At 39.6% G+C, this 17,245-nt stretch overlaps 1 protein-coding gene across 4 annotated transcripts in view; it reads left to right on the top strand.

The window, feature by feature from the left end:
- Nucleotides 1-17,245, top strand: part of HYCC2 (hyccin PI4KA lipid kinase complex subunit 2) — a 69,526-nt gene that overhangs the window by 5,920 nt on the left and 46,361 nt on the right. For 2 of the 4 annotated variants that reach the window (XM_060410199.1, XM_042244950.1), the window contains exons 3-4: nucleotides 6,367-6,468; nucleotides 11,284-11,383. The gene's annotated coding sequence lies outside the window, so the exon portion shown is untranslated. The remainder of the gene's footprint in view (nucleotides 1-6,366; nucleotides 6,469-11,283; nucleotides 11,384-17,245) is intronic. The other 2 variants (XM_012142240.3, XM_012142221.3) reach the window with 1 other exon arrangement.

Raw genomic sequence — 17,245 nt, 5'->3', positions numbered from 1 at the left:
CTTTAAAAGGGTTGTATTAAGGATTAAATGAGCAAATACGTACAAATTTCTAATTACAGTACTTGGTTCATCATAAATGTGTTATACCACTAGTATATATAAAATAGATAACAGAGACTTACTATTTAGCACAGGGAACTATGTTCAGTATCTTGTAATAATGTATAACGGAAAAGAGTCTGAAAAAGAATATATTTCTGTATATACACATCTGCATATATGTAACTGAATCACTTTGCTGTATACCTGAAACTAACATTGTAAATCAACTATACTTCAATAAAGATAAATTTTTTTAAAGAAAGTCACCAAGGTGACATTCTATAAAAAATAAATACATAATGCATGTAATAGTAGGAATAGCAGTAGCAGTAAGTATGATCTAGGCACCTAATTTCCTACTAGACCTCTCACTAGGACCATTCCAACAGTATTCTTATTGGTCACCCGCCTTTGTAGGTCTTTTCTCCCTCTAGTCCATGCTACATTGTAACCAAAGTTCTCTTCCAAAGTGCCTATTAGGTATTACTCACTACATACAAAATCCTTTAATGGCTCTCCATTGTGTTTTCACAGTTTTTTTAAAAAATTGTAGTAGAATGAAGTGTTGGAGTCAGCCTGGCTTACAAGATGCTATAATAGGCGAACTAAAGATAAAAACAGAAAAATCTCAAGCAGTTGTTCTCACCTTCAAGAAGCTATTGTTTTAAGTATTATCTTAAAGTTTGTTGCTGCTGCCTAAACCAGTACCGCAAGATTTAATGACTCAGGACTAAAAGATTTTTTTTATGTTGCATGATTCTGTAGAAAAACTAGCCTACCAGAGGATGAGAAGCCACACTGAGAAGAACTGAAACCCTTTAATGAACAGCCAGCTCCGTGTGCAAACATATGAGTGTGAACATCTTGGACCTTCTAACTCAGTCAACCCTCCAGGTGGATTCAGCTGCATGAGAGAGCCAAGTGAAACCAACAAGGAATTGTTTAGCCAACCTGGAAATGTTGGCACTCGCATGTTTGCACACGGTGCTGGCTGTTCATTAAAGGGCTTCATTTCTTCTCAGTGTGGCTTCTCATCCTCTGGTAGGCTGGTTTGGCATCCTTACAGGGCATTCTTAAGGTAGCCTTCTAAAAAGGTAAAGAATCTGTAAGGCTGCAAGGCCTCTTTAAGGATTAGGCTTTGGAACTTATTTAACAGCCCTTCCACCATATTCTGTTGGTCAGAGCAGTTCAATAAGCTAGTCCAAATTCAAGGGAGTGGAGAAATAGAAAAGGACCTTTCTCTCCATCAGTTTAGGCTGCTATAATAAAGTACCATAGACTGGGTGGTTTAAACACCAAACATTTATTTCTTACAGTTCTTGAACTTGGGACGTCCAAGATCAAGATGCCAGAAAATTTTATGTCAGCTGGTGACCCATTACCTATATCAGAGATGGCTGCCTTCTCTGATTGTGTTTTAACATGTGAGAGAGCTCACTGGGGATCTTTCTTATAAGGGCACTAATCCCATTCATGAGATGCTATTCCATGAACTAATCACCACCCACCCCACCAAAGGCCCCACCTCCTAATCACATTGGCAGTTAGTATTTCAGTATATGAATTTTAAGTTCAGTCGTTCAGTCATGTCCGACTCTGCAACCCCATGAATTGCAGCACTCCAGGCCTCCCTGTCCATCGCCAACTCCCAGAGTTGACTCAAACTCATGTCCATTGAGTTGGTGATGCCATCCAGCCATCTCATCCTCTGTCATCCCCTTTTCTTCCCGCTCCCAATCCCTCCCAGTGCGATGCCGTGAATCGCAGCACTCTAGGCCTCCCTGTCCATCACCGACTCCCATAGTTCACTCAAACTCATGTCCATTGAGTTGGTGATGCCATCCAGCCATCTCATCCTCTCTTGTCCCCTTTTCTTCCCACCCCCAATCCATCCCAGCATCAGAGTCTTTTCCAATGAGTCAGTTCTTTGCATGAGGTGGCCAAAGTACTGGAGTTTCTGCTTTAGCATCATTCCTTCCAAAGAACACCCAGGACTGATCTCCTTTAGAATGGACTGGTTGGATCTCCTTGCAGTCCAGGGGACTCTCAAGAGTCTTCTCCAACATCACAGTTCAAAAGCATCAATTCTTCAGCACTCAGCTTTCTTCACAGTCCAACTCTCACATCCATGCTTGACCACTGGAAAAACCATAGCCTTGACTAGACGGACCTTTGTTGGCAAAGTAATGACTCTGCTTTTCAATATGCTGTCTAGGTTGGTCATAACTTTCTTTCCAAGGAGTAAGCGTCTTTTAATTTCATGGCTGCAATCACCATCTGCAGTCATTTTGGAGCCCCCCAAAATAAAGTCTGACCCTGTTTCCACTGTTTCCTCATCTATTTCCCATGAAGTGATGGGACTAGATGCCATGATTTTAGCTTTCTGAATGTTGACCTTTAAGCCGACTTTTACACTCTCCTCTTTCACTTTCTGCCATAAGGGTGGTGTCATCTGTATATCTGAGGTTATTGCTATTTCTCCCGGCAATCTTGATTCCAGCTTGTGCTTCTTCCAGCCCAGCGTTTCTTATGATGTACTCTGCATAGAAGTTAAATAAGCAGGGTGACAATATGCAGCCTTGACGTACTCCTTTTCCTATTTGGAACCAGTCTGTTGTTCTATGTCATTTCTAACTGTTGCTTCCTGACCTGCATACACATTTCTCAAGAGGCAGGTCAGGTGGTCTGTATTCCCATCTCTTTCAGAATTTTCCACAGTTTCTTGTGATCCACACAGTCAAAGGCTTTGGCATAGTCAATAAAGCAGAAATAGATGTTTCTCTGGAACTCTCTTGCTTTTTCCATGATCTAGCAGATGTTGGCAATTTGATCTCTGGTTCCTCTGCCTTTTCTAAATCCAGCTTGAACATCAGGAAGTTCACGGTTCACGTATTGCTGAAGCCTGGCTTGCAGAATTTTGAGCATTACTTTACTAGCGTGTGAGATGAGTGCAATTGTGCGGTAATTTGAGCATTCTTTGGCATTTCCTTTCTTTGGGATTGGAATGAAAACTGACCTTTTCCAGTCCTGGGGTCACTGCTGAGTTTTCCAAATTTGCTGGTATCTTTGAGTGTAGCACTTTCACAGCATCATCTTTCAGGATTTGAAATAGCTCAACTGGAATTCCATCACCTCCACTAACTTTGTTCATAGTGATGTTTCCTAAGGCCCACTTGACTTCACATTCCAGGATATCTGGCTCTAGGTGAGTGATCACACCATCGTGGTTATCTGGGTTATGAAGATCTTTTTGTACAGTTCTTCTGTGTATTCTTGCCACCTCTTCTTAATATCTTCTGCTTCTGTTAGGTCCATACCATTTCTGTCCTTTATCGAGCCCATCTTTGCATGAAATATTCCCTTGGTATCTCTAATTTCCTTGAGGAGATCTCTAGTCTTTCCCATTCTGTTGTTTTCCTGTATTTCTTTGCATTGATCGCTGAAGAAGGCTTTCTTATCTCTTCTTGCTATTCTTTGGAACTCTGTATTCAGATGCTTATATCGTTCCTTTTCTCCTGTGCTTTTCACTTCTCTTCTTTTCACAGCTATTTGTAAGGCCTCCCCAGACAGCCAGTTTGCTTTTTTGCAGTTCTTTTCCATGGGAATGGTCTTGATCCCTGTCTCCTGTACAGTGTCACGAACCTCTGTCCATAGGTCATCAGGCACTTTATCTATCAGATCGAATCCCTTAAATCTATTTCTCACTTCCACTGTATAATCATAAGGAATTTGATTTAGGTCATACCTGAATGGTCTAGTGGTTTTCCGTACTTTCTTCAATTTAAGTCTGAATTTGGCGATAAGGAGTTCATGATGTGAGCCACAGTCAACTCTCGGTCTTGTTTTTGCTGACTGTATAGAGCTTCTCCATTTTTGACTGCAAAGAATATAATCAGTCTGATTTTGGTGTTGACCATCTGGTGATGTCCATGTGTAGAGTCTTCTCTACTGTCGTTGGAAGAGGGTGTTTGCTATGACCAGTGTATTCTCTTGGCAAAACACTATTAGCCTTTGCCCTGCTTCATTCCGTATTCCAAGGCCACATTTGCCTGTTACCCCAGGTGTTTCTTGTCTTCCTACGTTTGCATTCCAGTTCCCTATAATGAAAAGGACATCTTTTTTGGGTGTTAGTTCTAGAAGGTCTTGTAGGTCTTCATAGAACCGTTCAGCTTCAGCTTCTTCAGCGTTACTGGTAGGGGCATAGACTTATATTCCTGTGATATTGAATGGTTTGCCTTGGAAACAAACAGAGATCATTCTGTCGTTTTTGAGATTGCATCCAAGTACTGCATTGCAGACTCTTTTGTTGATCATGATGGCTACTCCATTTCTTCCAAGGGATTTCTGCCCGCGATAATAGATATAATGGTCGTCTGAGTTAAATTCACTCATTCCAGTCCATTTTAGTTTGCTGATTCCTAGAATGTCGACGTTCACTCTTGACATCTCCTGTTTGACCACTTCCAATTTGCCTTGACTCATGGACCTAACATTCCAGGTTCCTATGCAATATTGCTCTTTACAGCATTGGACCTTGCTTCTATCACCAGACACATCCACAACTGGGTGTTGTTTTTGCTTTGGCTCCATCCCTTCGTTCTTTCTGGAGTTATTTCTCCACTGATCTCCAGTAGCATATTGGGCACCTACTGACCTGAGTTCCTCTTTCAGTATCCTATCATTTTGCCTTTTCATACTGTTCATGGGGTTCTCAAGGCAAGTATACTGAAGTGATTTGTGACACAAAAATTCAGTGTACAATAGTCCACAGAGAAATCAGATTATTTTCTATTTTCTTAATGTATGGATGAAAAACAACCCCAAAAATTATACAGTCACTATAAAAATGTGAAAATTTTTGTAGATTTAACAAAAATAAAAACACAATTAGCAAAGACATAAAATGGCAAGCCAAGAAGAACAGGTTCAAAATCTTTATGAAGTAGAATATTGATCATAATATGAGAGAATCAGCCTTATCAAACTTGTGCTACAGTAGTATTTCTTGGAAATTTGAAGGGGTGAATATGTAGAAAATTCACTGATTTCTATTTGAACAGGTTTTAAATAGCTGATTTAACATTTTCTATTAAAATGTTTATTTTTCCTAACCTCTTATTTTCATATAATTTAGTTTTGGCCAGTCACAATAAGTCACATTACTTTTCTAGAACATAACTCCTAAATGTTGGCAAGAAATTATAGTACTGTATTATGCAATCTTTTCAGTGTACTGAACTATTATAAACAGCTCTCCATCTGAGCTATAATGGTGGTGTGCTTTCACAGAGTAGATTCTTTAGTCAGTCTTTCTTCTATACTCCCCCCCACAACTCCCCACCCCCCCATTTCAGTAAAGATGAACACTTTATTGGCATTGAAGCATAACTAAGATGGCTTATCGGTATCTTAGACCATAGATTTGTTGCTGGAATCTCTTTCTTACCTTACCAGGTAGGAATTGTTTGGGCTGCTAGAACGAGAGGTAAGAAATAACCATTGCTTAAATAAGATAGTAGTTAATTTCTTTGTCTTGTAAAAACAAATTCAAAAATAACAATCAAGACTGATAGAGCAGCACCATAGGCTTGTCAAGGACCAGTCTCATTCTCTTTTTCCTTTGCCATCCTTAGCATGTGGCTTCTATTTTCAAGATCACAGAATGGTTGCTGTATATCCAGCTGTCATATCCATGATCTAGGCAGAAGAAAGGAGGAAGAAAAGCAGAAGATAAAGGGGGCATACCTTTCATCTTTTAAGAAACCTTTCTAGGGATTTCCCTGGTAAGCCAGTAGTTAGGACTCAGTGCTTTCACTGCCATGGACCCGGGTTAAATCCCTGATTGGAGAACTAAGATCCTGCAAATCATGTGGCATGGCCAAGGGGGTAAAAAAGGAAAGAGAGAAACCTTTCTATAACTCTGATCTTGATGACCAAAACTTAGTCATTTGGCCATACTCAGCTGTAAATAAGATTCAGAAATGGCTTTGGCTGACAGTATAGACTAGATCATTGCGGATGGAGCGTGGATCTATATCAGCTGGGAGCTAATAATCTTTGCCATACTTGCCTTCCTGTCTCCTCTCCTGAAGGGCTTCCCAGGTGGCTCTGATGGTAAAGTATCTGTTTGCAATGCAGGAGACCTGGGTTCGAACCCTGAGTTGGGAAGATCCCCTGGAGAAGGGAATGGCAGCCCATTCCAGTTTTCTTACTGGAGAATCCCATGGACAAAGGAGTCTGGCGGGCTACAGTCCATGGGATCACAAAGAGTTGGACATGATTGAGCGACTTAACACTTTCACTTTTCACTTTCATTCTCCTTAGTCTGCTGCTGACTGACGACTTGTTGCTGTTAAGCACTTCATTCAGTAGTCATGAACTAAGTGCTGACTGTGTGCTAAGCCCTGTCGGGAACGGGAAATACAGGTATATCTAAGACATATTCCCAGTCTGGAGAAGTTACAAATCTAGTTTTCCTGCCCTGACCCCAACCCCAAGCAATCACAGATCTCTCCTTACGGTGTTACTGATACCCTGTTCTAGTCTTTGTCTTGCAGTTTCACTCTCTTAGTCTGTCTTTTAATGACAGGTGTGATGCAGGCCAATTTATTGGTGTGGTGATGGTTAGTGCCTTTTTGTTGGCTTAAAAAATATTTGCCTGCTGTGTGGATGGAATTGAAATTTGGGGGAGAATGGATACATGTGTATGTATAGTTGGGTCCCTTTGCTGTTCACCTTCAACTATCACAACATTGTTTAAAAAAAAAAAAAATTGCCTGCTTCAAAGACACAAAGATATTTTGCTATGGGTTTTTTTGGTTTGTTTACTTTCATTTTTAGATCTACATTCTATTTGGAATTTTGTGAATTGTGTAAGGTTAGAGATCATGATACAATATTTTCTATAGGGATATCCAGTTGACCCTGCAACATTTAAAAGACTTTTCCCAAATGCACTGCAATTTGCCTTTGTCATAAATCAGACAATCCTACTTGTATGTGATTTTCTAGGCTTTACTTTTTCATTGGTAAGTTTTGGTTACTATACTTGTACAGTTAATTACTGTGGCTTTATAATAGGTTTTAATATTTTGGAATAGAGTCCTCCAATTTTTGTTTTTAAAGGTTGCCTTGGTTATTCTTGGCTCCTTGTATTTCCATAGGGATTTCAGAATCAACTTGTCAGTCTGTCTTTTAAAGGAAAGCAGTGGGATTTTAAAGGAAAGCAGTGGGATTTGGATTAAGAACTGACGTTTTTACTGTGAGCTGCCAAACTGTGAACATGATACAGCCTTCAGTTTATCTCTCAGAAATGTCTTCTTGTTTTCAGTATACTGGTCTTGCATATCTTCTGTTAGACTTTTCTCCCTCTTTTTTTTAATGCTATTGGAAGTTGCATTTTTATTTATTTGTTTAGTTTCTTTTTTTTTTTTTTTAAGTGTTTTGGCCATGCTGTATGGTGTATGGGATCTTACTTTCCCAACCAGGGATCAAACCCAATGTCCCCTGCATTTAGAGCGTGGAGTCTTAACCACTGGACCGACAGAGAAGTCCCTGATTTTGGCTTTAATATCTTCTTTGACTCATAGATGTTTAGAAGTATAATTTAAAATTTCCAAGTAGCTGAGGTTTCTTTTGGTTTTTATTTATTCAATTTAGGTCAGTCACTCAGTCATGTCCGACTCTGCAACCCCCATGGACTGCAGCACACCAGGCTTCCCTGTCCATCGCCAACTCCCAAAGCTTACTCAAAACTCATGTCCGTTGAGCTGGTGATGCCATCCAACCGTCTCATCCTCTGTTGTCCCTTTTCCTCCCACCTTCAATCTTCCCCAGCATCAGGGTCTTTTCAAATAAGGTACATCAGGTGGCCAAAGTATTGGAGTTTCTGCGTCAGCATCAGTCCTTCCAATGAATATTTAGGACTGATTTCCTTTAGGATGGACTGGTTGGATCTCCTTGCATTCCAGGGGACTCTCAAGAGTCTTCTCCAACACCACAGTTCAAAAGCATTAATTCTTCAGCACTCAGCTTTCTTATGGTCCAGCTCTCACATCCATACATGACTACTGGAAAAACCATAGTTTTGACTAGACGGACCTTTGTTTGCAAAGTAATATCTCTGCTTTTTAATATGCTGTCTAGGTTGGTCGTAGCTTTTCTTCCAAGGAGCAAGTATCTTTTAATTTCATGGCTACAGACACCATCTGCAGTGATTTTGGAGCCCCCCAAAATAAAGTCTCTCACTATTTCCATTGTTTCCCCATCTATTTTCTATGAAGTAATGGGACTGGATGCCATGATCTTTGTTTTCTGAATGTTGAGTTTTAAGCCAACTTTGTTGCTCTCCTCTTTGGCTTTCATCAAGAGGCCCTTTAGTTGTTGTTCAATTTCTGCCATAAGGTGGTGTCATCTGCATCATTTAGTTGCTAAGTTGTGCCCAACTCTTACGACCCCATGGACTGTGGCCTGCCAGGCTCCTCTGTCCATGGAATTCTCCAGGCAAGAATATTGGAGTGGGTTGCCATTTCCTTCTCCAGGGGATCTTTCCGACCCAGGTATTGAACCCCAGGTCTCCTGCATTGCAGGCAGATTCTTTACCACCTGAGCTACGGTATTTCTCGCAGCAGTCTTGATTCTAGCTTGTGCTTCATCCAGCCTGGCTTTTCGCATGATGTACTCTGCATGTAAGTTAAATAAGGAAGTGACAATATACAGCCTTGACGTACACCTTTCCCAATTTGGAACCAGTCTGTTATTCCATGTCCAGTTCTAACTGTTGTTTCTTGACCTGCATACATATTTCTCAAGAGGCAAGTCAAGTAGTCTGGCATTCCCATCTCTTTCAGAATTTTCCAGTTTATTGAGATCCACACAGTCAAAGGCTTTGGCATAGTCAATAAAGCAGAAATAGATGTTTTTCTGGAACTCTCTTGCTCTTTCTATGACCCAAAGGATGTTGGCAATTTGATCTCTGGTTCCTCTGCCTTTTGTAAATCCAGCTTGAACATCTGGAAGTTCACGGTTCATGTACTGTTGAAGCCTGCTTTGGAGAATTTTGAGCATTACTTTGCTAGTGTGTGAGATAAGTGCAATTGTGTGGTAGTTTGAACATTCTTTAGCGTTTCCTTTCTTTGGGATTGGAATGAAAACTGACCTCTTCCAGTTCTGTGGCCACTGCTGAGTTTTCCAGATTTGCTGGCATATTGAATGCAGCACTTTCACTGCATCATCTTTTAGGATTTGAAATGGCTCGACTGGAATTCCATTACCTTCTAGATTTGTTCGTAGTGATGCTTCCTAAGGTCCACTTGACTTCATATTCCAGGATGTCTGGTTCTAGGTAAGTGATCACACCATCGTGGTTCGTGGGTCGTGAAGATCTTTTTTGTACAGTTCTTCTGTGTATCCTTGCCACCTCTTCTTAATATCTTCTGCTTCTGTTAGGTCCATACCATTGCTGTCCTTTATCGAACCCATCTTTACATGAAATGTTCCCTTGGTATCTCCAGCGGATCTTCCTAACCCAGGGATCAAACCCAGGTCTCCCGCATTGCAGGCAGATTCTTTACCAGCTGAGCCACTAGGGAAGTCCTTTTATTTATTAATGTTATTTTAATTATTATTGAAAGTTGAATGTTAAGTCTCTCAGTCATGTCCAACTCTTTGCAACCCCGTGGACTGTAGCCCACCAGGCTCCTCCGTCCATGGGATTCTCCAGGCAAGAATATTGGAGTGGGGTGCCATTTAATTATTATTAGTTATTGTTAATTATGTGCTTCCCTGGTGGCTCAGTTGATAAAAGAATTCGCCTGCAATGAGGGAGACCTGGGTTCAGTCCCTGGGTTGGGAAGATCCCTTGGAGAGGGGAACGGCTACCCACTCCAGTATTCTAGCGTGAAGAATTCTGGGACAGAGGAGCCTGGCAGCCTACAGTCTGTGGAGTGGCAAAGAGTCAGACATGACTGAGCAATTATTGTTATTTATTAATTATTGTAGTTAAAGAACATACTCTGAATTACTCATTTTTCCTGTCATTTGCCCTGTTGTGTTTTCTTGTTTGGTTTTGTTTTCCTCAATAGAGAGCCTAGTATCTATATCCTTAACCTAGAAAGTCTGTCAGAGACCAGTCTCTACAGAGCTTCCCAGCATAGCTCTCAAGTCTGCCTGCCTGCACTGCTTCAAAATCTGGCAAATGTCTCGATGGTTCCAAATTCCCAAAGTTCAAAAAGACAGAGTCTCCTTGACATCAAATGTCTCTTCCCAAAGTGTTACCAATTTCTTGTATATCTTTCCAGAGACATTCTATTAGTCCTTTTCAAGTTTTTTCCCCATGGCAAAACTTCTCATGAAATAAAAAATTTCATGCAATAGCCCAGTGTGTAAGAGATGAAAAGTCAGCTGCCATTCTTGGAGTAGGAGGTTTCCCGATGCATCTTCAGTTTGAAAAACTTCATTTAAAGTGGTAATGTCATTTAACTCCAAGAGAATTTTGTTGCAGTATTCCTTGTATTAAAAAAGTATTTTGTGATGAACTATTTAAAAATGTTAATTTACTTTTGATGTTTTAGATTCTGAAGTTGTGATGAATTTTGAATCAAAGAAGTAGAGTATAATGTGGTCAGCAACTGCATAATAGCAGTTATGACTTTATGAGGAGAAAAGTATACTTTAAGCAGTTTGAAAATAATTTTTAATGTTTTTGTGCCAGAACTTCAAGTAATAGCATTTTCTGTATTCTTTCTCAAAATGATAAACTTTTCAGTCTGTGAAATTCATGCAAAATTATAATGTAGCTATTTGTATTTATTATTTAAGCTCTGTTTTATGCTGCACATTAAATTTTTATTGATTGTTACGTGTGTGTGTAAGATCACTGTAATGTTTCAAAAATTGGATTTATAGGCTTTTTGACTAGGAAGTAATTTATTTTTGTAGATTATTCAGGTTAAGCTCCAGAAATTTTAAATAGCTTACTCTAAGTCTTTACAGATATTTAATGGTAAATTTCAAAGTAAAACTCAGAGTTTTCTCCAAATCTGATGTTTTTAAAATAAGTTTGATAATGGTATTTGAGTATCTCCTGGTTATTATAGAAAACTTAAAAATTATTTATTATTTTTTAAATTAGGTACACTGTATTATAAATGTATTTTCCAAATTATTCTTTCTCCTTTATTTTACATTCTTGATAATATTCTCTCTCCGTATTTCACAGTTTTTCATTTTCATTTTTTGTAGAGTTGGAAAATATTTAAGTCTCAACAAATGAATTCCACACTTGAACTCTGCTGCATTCCTGTGCCACCTCCTCCATTAGAACACTGATCTTACAACAGAGGTAAAATCATAGAATTTAACTTTTTAAAGGTTAAAGAATGAAGTTCCCATAGTTAGACATGTTGGAATTTTTGGTAATTTTTGGTGGGTAGCTTCTGTTTACAAAATGTTCCCTTGGTATCTCCAATTATCTTGAAGAGATCTCCAGTCTTTCCCATTCTATTGTTTTCCTCTATTTCTTTGCCTTGACCACGGAGGAAGGCTTTCTTATCTCTCCTTGCTCTTCTTTGGAACTCTGCATTCAAATGGGTATATCTTTCCTTTTCTCTTTTGCTTTTCGCTTGTCTTCTTTTCACAGCTATTTGTAAGGAGTTTTTACCTAGGAGACTTGAAATAATCGCATCTTAATTATTGCCTTTTAATTTTACTTTTGAAAGTGTTTCCTTTTTAATTGTTGTCTTTAAAATTTTTTGTTTCCTAAACTTTGCAGCTCTTAAATTATTGAATTTACTCAGCATAATTGTATTGTCTAACTACATCTAGATCAATGCTGTTTATGAAATTTCTTTAATAATGTCTGTATTCTACATCTGTGCTTCTAATATGGGAGACACTAGCTACATGCTGCTACTAAGTGCTTGAAATGTGGCTAGTGCAAGTAAGGAATTGGTGGGTTTTTTTTCAATAGTACAGTTTTTTTGTTTGTTTGTTTGTTTGTTTTTCTGATTCTTTTGGCCATGCCATGTGGCTTGTAGGATCTTAGTTCTGTGACCAGGGATCAAACTGAGACCCTCTTCTGTGAAAGCTCTGAGTCCTAACCACTGGACAGCCAGGAAATTCCCAGGAATTGATTTTTAAATTTTATTTTAATTAATTAAAACTGGACAGTGCAGCTCTAATGTTTCACTTAAGTTTGGTATTTACAATAATAGCATGTGTTAAGTGCTTTGTTTCATACTTATACCTTGAAATATGTAGGTAGTTGTTGACTTTGTTTGAAAATTTGCAATAACAAAACCATTTTTTACTGTCATATGTCACCCTGATAATTGTATAGCTTTATTTATCCAATGGTTTTGGTCCATTAGAAATCCTTGAGAGCCTTTAGAAATCCTTGAGAGCAGTTATCATCATTTAGCTCACTGCTGTCTGTTAACTTATTTAATCTTTAAAAAAAATTCTTTGACATAGATAATCCCCATTTTATAAATGAGGGATTTGAGACCACAGATTAGTTAAGTAACTTTCTCAAGTTAATATAACTTGCAGGTCATGGAGCTGGAATTCAAACTCAGGCAGTCTAGAGCAAAAGGCTGTACTCTTTATAACCAATTGGCCATCCTGCCTGTTATATCCTGTTAGTCGCTCAGTTGTGCCCGACTATTTGTGACCTTGTGGACTGTAGTCCACCAAGGGGCTCTGTCCATGGAATTCTCCAGGCAAGAATACTGAAGTGGGTAGTCATTCCCTTCTCCTGATCTTCCTGACCCAGGGATATGAACCCGGGTCTCCTGCATTGTAGGTGGATTCTTTATCATCTGAGCTACCAGGGAAGCCTAGTTCTCTCTAAATTGTCAGTTTCTAAAGAATACATATACTGATGATCAGCTAAGACACATTATATATCTGTGTAGGTAGTGAAGAACTTACTGTACTTGTACAAGTATTGTGAGTTTGCTTTCTGACAAGTAGTTATTGACCTCTTTAAGATCATATTTCAGCACTTTATTTTTTGTTTTGTTTTATTCAGATCTTGCCAATAAAGGTTGCCATTGCTGTGGTCACCAAAAAGATAATCATTTTCTGTGATACACTTTTTAATTTGTTTCATACTCTGGAAGTGAGGCAGTATGGGCCTGAATTGATCTGCATGCTAGAATATCAGCTTGATTTTTGCTTTTAAATATAGCTTTTATATACCAGGTGATGGGATGAGTGTAATATGCTGCAGAAGAAATGATTTTCAGAATTCTGTATTGTCTGTTTAAATAAAAAGAGGACTTGCAGTATGTTAATAACTATGTTCATAGCCACCTCTAAATGCTAAAAGATGCAGATTCAAGTTAGAAGACATATATTTAAATTTTTCCTTTGTAACCTACTGGTTACAAAAGAAGGTACTAAAATATATTTATAGGATTTTAGATTTAGAAAGTAACTTATCATTGTAGCAACCTGGGGCCAAAGGGTTTAAGTTATTTGTCCAAGATTGTATAAGCTTTGTGGTTCATTGATTCAGCAAATAGACATTAAATACCTGTTATATGTCTGCTGCTGCTGCTGTTGCTAAGTTGCTTAAGTCGTGTCCGACTCTCTGCGACCCCAGAGACGGCAGCCCACCAGGCTCCCCCGTCCCTGGGATTCTCCAGGCAAGAACACTGGAGTGGGTTGCCATTTCCTTCTCCAATGCATGAAAGTGAAAAGTGAAAGTGAAGGAATAGTTATTGTAGGACAGCACTACAGGCTGGAACAGAATCCCTGGTGTGAAGGTATGCATGAAGCGATAGAGACACTGAGAAGTGAGTATCGTCAGAACATAGAAAGCTCTTGGGGAAGAAGTATGAGCTGTAAAACAGGGACAATTACAGTTACATTTTTCAACCATACATTTTAGTAGGTATTAAATTCAAATTCCAGCTCTGCCATTTAATTTGTGTTGCCATGTGTGGATCACTCAAACTTTACACTTTAATTTTCCTCTCTGTTAGATGGGGATAACAGCTATTTTATAGTACATAGTATCCTGAAGATTAATTATGTACTGCTCATAGTAGATACTTATGCAGTGTTTACCTTCAGTTCAGTTCAGTCACTCAGCCGTGTCCGACTCTTTGCGACGCCATGAATTGCAGCACGCCAGGCCTCCCTGTCCACACCAACTCCCATAGTTCACCCAAACTCATGTCCATTGAGTTGGTGATACCATCCAGCCATCTCATCCTCTGTCGTCCCCTTCTCCTCCTGCCCTCAATCCCTCCCAGCATCAGAGTCTTTTCGGTGAGTCACCTCTTCACATGAAGTGGCCAAAGTCCTAGAGTTTCAGCTTTAGCATCAGTCCTTCCAAAGAACACCCAGGACTCATCTCCTTTGAATGGACTGGTTGGATCTCCTTGCAGTCCAAGGGACTCTCAAGAGTCTTCTCCAATACCACAGTTCAAAAGCATCAATTCTTTGGCACTCAGCTTTCTTTACAGTCTAACTTTCACATCCATACACAACCACTGGAAAAACCATAGCCTTGACTAGATAGACCTTTGTTGGCAAAGTAATGTCTCTGCTTTTCAATATGCTCTCTAGGTTGGTCATAACTTTCCTTCCAAGGAGTAAGCGTCTTTTAATTTCATGGCTGCAGTCACCATCTGCAGTGATTTTGGAGACAAACAAAGTCTGCCACTGTTTCCACTGTTTCCCCATCTATTTCCCATGAAGTGATGGGACCAGATGCCATGATCTTAGTTTTCTGAATGTTGAGCTTTAAGCTAACTTTTTCACACTCCTCTTTTACTTTCATCAAGAGGCTTTTTAGTTCCCCTTCACTTTCTGCCATAAAGGTGGTGTCATCTGCATATCTGAGGTTATTGCTATTTCTCCCGGCAATCTTGATTCCAGCTTGTGCTTCTTCCAGCCCAGTGTTTCTCATGATGTACTCTGCATAGAAGTTAAATAAGCAGGGTGACAATATGCAGCCTTGACGTACTCCTTTTCCTATTTGGAACCAGTGTGTTGTTCCATGTCCAGTTCTAACTTGCTTCCTGACCTGCATACACATTTCTCAAGAGGCAGGTCAGGTGGTCTGGTATTCCCATGTCTTTGAGAATTTTCCACAGTTTCTTGTGATCCACACAGTCAAAGGCTTTGGCATAGTCAATAAAGCAGAAATAGATATTTTTCTGGAACTCCCTTGCTTTTTCCATGATGCAGTGGATGTTGGCAATTTGACCTCTGGTTCCTCTGCCTTTTCTAAATCCAGCTTGAACATCTGGAAGTTCACGATTCACATATTGCTAAAGCCTGGCTTGCAGAATTTTGAGCATTACTTTACTAGCGTGTGAGATGAGTGCAATTGTGTGGTATTTTGAGCATTCTTTGGCATTTCCTTTCTTTGGGATTGGAATGAAAACTGACCTTTTTCAGTCCTATGGCCACTGCTGAGTTTTCCAGATTTGCTGGCATATTGAGTGCAGCACTTCCACAGCATCATCTTTCAGGATTTGAAATAGCTCAACTGGAATTTCATCACCTCCACTAACTTTGTTCGTAGTGATGCTTTCTAAGGCCCACTTGACTTCACATTCCAGGATGTCTGGTTCTAGGTGAGTGATCACACCATTGTGATTATCTGGGTCATGAAGATCTTTTTTGTACAGTTTTGTGTATTCTTGCCACCTCTTCTTAATATCTTCTGCTTCTGTTAGATCCATACCATTTCTGTCCTTTATCGAGCCCATCTTTGCATGAAATATTCCCTTGGTATCTCTAATTTTCTTGAAGAGATCTCTAGTCTTTCCCATTCTGTTGTTTTCTCTGTTTCTTTGCATTGATCGCTGAAGAAGGCTTTCTTATCTCTCCTTGCTATTCTTTGGAACTCTGCATTCAGATGCTTATATCGTTCCTTTTCTCCTGTGCTTTTCATTTCTCTTCTTTTCACAGCTATTTGTAAGGCCTCCCCAGACAGCCATCTTGCTTTTTTGCATTTCTTTTCCATAGGGATGGTCTTGATCCCGTCTCCTGTACAGTGTCACGAACCTCCGAACCTCGGTCATCAGGCTATCAGATCAAGTCCCTTAAATCTATTTCTCACTTCCATGTATAGTCATAAGGAATTTGATTTAGGTCATACCTGAATGGTCTAGTGGTTTTCCGTACTTTCTTCAATTTAAGTCTGAATTTGGCAATAAGGAGTTCATGATGTGAGCCACAGTCAACTCTCGGTCTTGTTTTTGCTGACTGTATAGAGCTTCTCCATTTTTGGCTGCAAAGAATATAATCAGTCTGATTTTGGTGTTGACCATCTGGTGATGTCCATGTGTAGAGTCTTCTCTTGTTTTATTGGGAGAGGGTGTTTGCTATGACCAGTGCGTTCTCTTGGCAAAACGCTATTAGCCTTTGCCCTGCTTCATTCCGTATTCCAAGGCCACATTTGCCTGTTACCCCAGGTGTTTCTTGACTTCCTACTTTTGCGTTCCAGTCCCCTGTAATGAAAAGGACATCTTTTTTGGGTGTTAGTTCTAGAAGGTCTTGTAGGTCTTCATAGAACTGTTCAGCTTCAGCTTCTTCAGCGTTACTGGTTGGGGCATAGACCTGAATTACTCTGATATTGAATGACTTGCCTTGGAGACGAACAGAGATCATTCTGTTCAGAGATCATGTACTGCTCATAGTAGATACTTACACAGTGCTTACTTTAGGACCTTATTACCTGTCTTTTTGAAATGAAAGAAATGAAACACAGGTTTAAGTATAGCTGATAAGGGCGTGTGATGGTTTAAACGTAGTTAGAATGATGTCCAAACTTCCAGTTCAAAGATAAATAGGTCATAGGTTTGTAAGGGCTTCCCTGGTGGCTCAGATGGTAAAGTGTCTGCCCACAGTGCGGGAGACCTGGGTTCAATTCCTGGGTCGGGAATATCCCCTGGAGAAGGAAATGGCAGTCCACTCCAGCACTCTTGCCTGGAAAATCCCATGGATGGAGGAGCCTGGTAGGCTACAGTCCATGGGACCCGCAAAGAGTCGGACATGACTGAGCAATTTTACTTTTACTTTTTAGGTATGTAATGGACACATAGGGAACATAGTCAATAATATCGTAACAGATTTCTGTGATGAGGGTTGGCAACTGGTCTTATTGCAGTGATCTTTTCATAATATATAAAAATATCTAATTGCTGACATAAACCTGAAACTAGTATAATATTGTATGTTA

This window comes from Ovis aries, chromosome 2, assembly GCF_016772045.2.
Source record: "Ovis aries strain OAR_USU_Benz2616 breed Rambouillet chromosome 2, ARS-UI_Ramb_v3.0, whole genome shotgun sequence".
NCBI classification, from domain to species: domain Eukaryota; kingdom Metazoa; phylum Chordata; class Mammalia; order Artiodactyla; family Bovidae; genus Ovis; species Ovis aries.
The sequence above is the reverse complement of the archived record's forward strand: the minus strand, read 5'-3'. Positions and strand labels throughout refer to the sequence as shown.